The sequence below is a fragment of the Amaranthus tricolor genome, chromosome 16 (assembly GCF_026212465.1).
Source record: "Amaranthus tricolor cultivar Red isolate AtriRed21 chromosome 16, ASM2621246v1, whole genome shotgun sequence".
Taxonomy (NCBI): Eukaryota; Viridiplantae; Streptophyta; class Magnoliopsida; order Caryophyllales; family Amaranthaceae; genus Amaranthus; species Amaranthus tricolor.
In genome coordinates, this window is record NC_080062.1 from 7,326,216 (window position 1) to 7,332,215 (window position 6,000).

The window sequence follows — 6,000 nt, forward strand, 5'->3', positions numbered from 1 at the left end:
CACACATTTCTCCAACTATTTCTAAAATATTTATTTTTGTCTCATTTTTCTTAGTTTTCCTGCCAAATGTCTATGACAAATTTGATCTACACGGAAAATTTGGTCTATATGACAATTTTAATGAGTCAAAAGGAGTATTTATTAGATGAAAAAGTGGGTGAATAACAATTAAAGAAAAAAAATTGTTATATAAGATAATCTCACAAATAACATTAAAGTCGTATTATCGAAAGATAATTTCTCACCAGAGTTGTTATAAAAATTGAGTTATAGTAAAAAATAAAAATAAAGCAACTTTTTTTGAAACACATTAAATACGAAAATGAGACAAATGTTGTGGTAGGGTTGGATTACATTGCTATTTAGTACTGCTAGTGTTAGTATTGACAGCACAACACTTTGGATGAATCTAGAGTCCTCCATCTTTAATGGAGTGCGTTCACCATTATTGTATTTTACTATTCTTTTCCTTTTTAACCATGGCTCTAAAATAATCTATGTTCTCATTTTTATTTTGTTACTTTTGTGTTGTATTAGGTGATTTGATTATCGAAATTCATATCATACATTATACTAAAATTTGAAGATATGGTACGTAATTGCGACATATTATGCTTATTTGAATAATTAAACAAGTTTCGAAGACTTTGGCTTATTGAAACAATTCTATTTTGGTGCAAGTATGGAATTTGCTAAAGATTAAACACTTTGAAGAAGGGAAAAAAGGGATTAAAGTGCATAACATGAAGAAATGTGAAAAACAACCAATAATACTATATCAGTAGGTGCTCATTCGAGCAAGTAGGACGCTCATTTCTGTTAGTAGCCTCTCCACGTTCTGATTTTGCATATTGTAGTAACCTAGTTGCCCCTCTTTCTTGATCTCTATTTATCTTCTCTACCAGACACACTAAGTTATTATCTTCATTATAATTCCTTCAATATTAGAGATGTTTGCTCTTCATCCTTAAAACGTATCAATGTAAACACTAGTCTAATTAAGTGAGGACGTAGCCATTTGGTGAACCTTATAATTTTTTGCGTGGTTATATTTTGTTTTGTTCATTGTTGTTTCATCATTTCACTTACCATTTGTTTTAGTTCGTTGATTCTACTCAAGCACCTCATTCTTCATGATTCGTACTTGCTATATTGTGCTTTGCTCAGTGTTACACCGTTCCTTTCACATTTCTGTTTTGGGCCTTAAAGACAAGTTACATATTCTATAGCGTTCTCTCAAGCAAAAGTCCTTTGTGCTTGAAAGTACATATGCAACATATACAAACCTTGTTGTATTTTTTACGATATTATAGCTAAGTTTTAATTCAACTAAAGCTTAAGTTGATGATTATATCCAATTATATTTTCCTCAATCTTATTGTTCGCACAAATTTATCTCAAATAGTAATTTGCTGCAAGTGCACGGTGTTGTAGCACATACGGGTCGAACACAAGGAGTGGAATGCGAGACTTAGGGCCTCTTAGGTATTGGGATAACATAAGATAGAGGTAGATGATGGTTTAAACTATGATTGTAACTAACAAAAACAATAAAGAAAGAAAACATCAGGGTAGAGGCTGACTTACATGTAATGGACTTCATATGACAAGCTAAGGGTCTACTTTGGGTTAATTGTAAATGTGTGGATTCAAATACGAAGAACAATCCTATCCTGGATCGGGCTTGGGATTGCCTCCGAGAATCTCATTCCCCTCACTCTCGTGAGCGAGAATAAGACCCATGGGCAACAAATATCCAACAACCCGTCAATCCTTCCCTACTCTCGTAGACAAAGGGTGAAACTCCCGATCTGTGGGGCGAGTGCAAGGTTCAACTCTCGTTGATCCCTTGCCCTCAACTCCGATCATTGAGAGAGGTTGGATTTCCTAGGAACCCAACTCTTGTTGGTGTTTACAGAGCAATCTAAGTGACCTAAACACAATAAACAGAATAACCCACTTCTTAGGTTCACGATCAAACCAACATCGACCATTAACTACCAAATCAGTCCATATGCAAAGGTTGGGTCAACCCCTAACCCTAAAAAACTACTAACTACTCATACTATAAATATATCTAGCAATGACAACAAATCCAAACATGACGATCAAGCTACGGAAATTAAGCAAAAACATAGTATAACTCAACAATAGTGAACATCAAAAATCATTATGAAATTGCAAACTAACAAAGGAATAATGTGACTAAAGCAAGAAAGAATATACCAACAAAGTTTGGGAGTGATTGGTAATCAAAGATATAATACCTAGCAATAGCTTCAACTCACAACAATGAAGGCTGAGATGAACATAAACCCAAAATAGTGAGAGAATACTTGAAGGAATAAAAATCAGAAGATAACCTTCAATACAACTTAATTGAAATGCTAAAAGATAAAATCTAGGGTTCATTAGACTAATGAAAAACAAAGCAAAATGAAAAGCTAGAAACAAAAATAAATCTACAATAGGTTAAGCTAAAACTATTCTAGGGCTCCCCTTTTTTCTATTACATCAAGCCTTATATATAGGAAAACACCCCTCATGACCTAAGATTTCTGCTAAAAATAGACATTATACCCTTAGAAGGTCGTCCAAATCATAATTGGGCCTTAGGAAAATGTGCACTTGAATTGGAGAAGCCAAAGGTTCAACTCGAGAAGTGATCGATCGATCGATCTAAAGAGATCGACCGATCGATCTCAACTGCTGGTCATCACAGATGCATTGAGGTCTCTCGAAAAGGGATCGATCGATCTCAACTATTGTCACCATGAGCCTTCTGGAGTTGAAATGAATAGGATCGATCGATCGATCTAAAGAGATCGATCAATCGATCTCATGCTGCTGCTACATACTGCTTCTGGAAATACTGCCAAATGAGATTGTCTAATCGATCTAAAGTGATCGACCGATCGATCTCATCAAAATCTCCCAAAATGCTCATGTCAAGGTCCTCTTCCCTACTTGCCTTCAAATGAGTGCTTGAGACTATCTCTTATTCTTGGTTTAGCTCCGTTCCCTCTCCAAAACCTACGGGGGATTAATCCTGCATAACGAGCAAAACTCAATATACCCTACACAAGGGCAATCAAATCCCACAAAACTAATAAGAAAGAATAACAACCGCATGAGAATGTAAACTAAATAAGCATAAAATAAGGGTAAAATGGAGAGTTATCACTTATTTACAATTTCATTTCATCCATACATTTTTTATCCCACTTATTTTTACTTATTCTCTTACCTTAAATTATGAAGTAAATTTATTATAGCAAAATCAAAGAAAATAGTGATGTAGTCGAGAATTAATTAACTACAATTTTCTTAGACTTTTATGTTTGAACATTTAGTGTATAATAATCCTAAGTATACAATCACCAAGTACTACAAATTGTAGAGGAACAATATGTATTAAAATACAAGGTCCAAAAAGAGGTTCAAAGGATAGGACAAAAGAAAAGTTGGAAAACCGACTCAGCAAGAAAAGCCGGCTCGGCTTTCCTGGTAATGAGCCTAAAGCCGACTCGGCTTTAGGTTCTGTAAAAGTGATTTTATCCAGCAAGAAAAGCCGAGTCGGCTTTCTTGGAGTTAGAGTAAAAGCCAACTCGATTTTTTCTTCTGACATGACCGTTGTGTCTTTATGTTTCCTTTGAGTTAATTGCATTGGATTCTTCCTTTTATTCTATATTATTTCTAATGTTACAAAGGAGTAATTGGGAGGAATAATGCTCATGAATACCTTGGTTAATGGTATTGATTGGAGGTTATTAAGCTTGATCATCAATGGGTAATTTATTGAGCCATGACCCTTTGATATACTTGGAGTAGTATAAATAGGGGCTTGGGGAATGATGGAAGAAACACCAATTTTATGAATTCTCATTGTTATTTTTCTCTTTCACTTGTGTTCTTTCAAAAGAGTTATAAACTTTTGTTAGAACTTCCAAAGTTTATAATTTATCAAACACTTGTTGTTAAGTGACCTACCCTAAGTACTAAGGGTGTGTTGTGCTGTTTGTATCTCGTTGTGAATTTTCAAGTCAAAACCCAAGTACCTTTGTGGGGGGAAATATCACAAAAGAAAAGTGATTATACGCCTACAACAAGTATCAAGTTTCCGTGTAACGGTTGTCGTTACAAAGATAATTTTCAAGTTTATTCTTAGTATATCTTGTAAGTTTTATTTTAGCCATCAATAAAGGGAAAATACAAATTTCCAATTGTAATTTGTATTTTGCATTATTAGTTTGTAATAATCTTTTGTGATATCTTTCTTCGGGATGGCAAGTATCAAAGAACTTACTTCTAATTTCACTAAGTTGGATAGGTTTGTTGGTGTCGATTTTCGATGTTGGCAAAAGAAGATAATGATCCTCCTAACTTCTTTGAACGTGGCTTACGTGATAAGTACCCCCAATCCGGAGGAGGTAGAAAATGAAACTCTTGAGCAATCAAGGAAAAGAGGTAAATGAGAAAATGATGATTTTATTTACTGGAGACACATTCTCAATGGGATGCAAGATTCGCTCTTTGACATCTACCAATACCATGAGTCCGCTAAGGAATTATGGGAGACCTTGGAGAACAAATATATGGCGGAGGATGCTAGCTCCAAGAAATTTCTTGTAAGTAATTTTAATTCTTAAAAGATGGTTGAAAATCGCCCCATAATTGATCAATTTCATGAATTACAAAGAATGCATGCTAATATGAAGATTCATAAAATTGAAATGGATGAAGTGTTAATTGTTTCAAGCATTATAGACAAGTTGTCTTCTTCTTGGAGGGATGTTAGACATGCTTTAAGTAATTTTAGTCATTTGCGAAACAATCTATATCTTTTACAAATCCTATCATATTATATGTTAATTTTTCACAAGATATGTTTCAAGTTGTAATAAGGAATTGCTATATAAAAGTTTTAACACTTAAGTGATAGTGTGGAAGATATAATAGCTAAATCAATAGGCTTTAAGTGTATCTTGTACTATTTTTTATCTTTATTAAATCAATGCAATGTATTAAAGTAATTATTAACTAGTTTGATTATTACTAATCTATATTATAATGATCTCCAAACCTAAATCACTTATATGATTTCATCAAATTTCTAATTAACCTCACCTATTTGACATTTAGTACCATTTCAAGAAACCAGCAGGTAAACCAAAAACATAAACTTATGAACTATGGTTGAGAATTGTTGAACATTTAGTGCATAATAATCCTAAGTAAATAATCACCAAGTACTATAAATAGTAGTGGGACAATATGTATTAATATACAAGGTTCAAAAGGGGTTTAAAGGATAGGACAAAAGGAAAATTAGAAAACCGAGTCAGCAAGAAAAGCCGACTCGGCTTTCCTGGTTTTGGGCCTAATGCCGACTCGGCTTTAGGTACTGAAAAATTTATTTTGTCCAACAGGAAAAGCCGAGTCGGCTTTCCTGGGAACGGAGCAAAATCCAACTCGACTTTTTTGTTCAGATCAGACCGTTGTGTCTTTATGTTACCTTTGAATTAATTGCATTGGACTGATGTTACAAAGGCATAATGAGGAAGAATAATTCTCATGAATATCTTGGTTTAATGATATTTATTGGAGGTCATTAAAGTTGATCATCAATGGTTGATTGAATGTGCCATGACCCTTTGCTATACTTGGAGTAGTATAAATAGATACTTGGGAAGAATGTTACATATACGTATTTTATGAATTCTCATTGTTGTTTTTCTCTTTCACTTGTGTTCTTTCAAAAGAGTTATAAAGTTTTGTTAGAACTTCCAAAGTTTATAATTTATCAAACACTTGTTGTTAAGTGACCTACCCTAAGTACTAAGGGTATGTTGTGTTGTTTGTATCTCGTTGTGAATTTTCAAGTCAAAACCCAAGTACCTTTGTGGGGGAAAATATCACAAAAGGAAAGTGATTACACGCTTACAACAAGTATCAAGTTTCCAAGTAACGGTTGTTGTTACAAAGATAATTTTCAAGTTT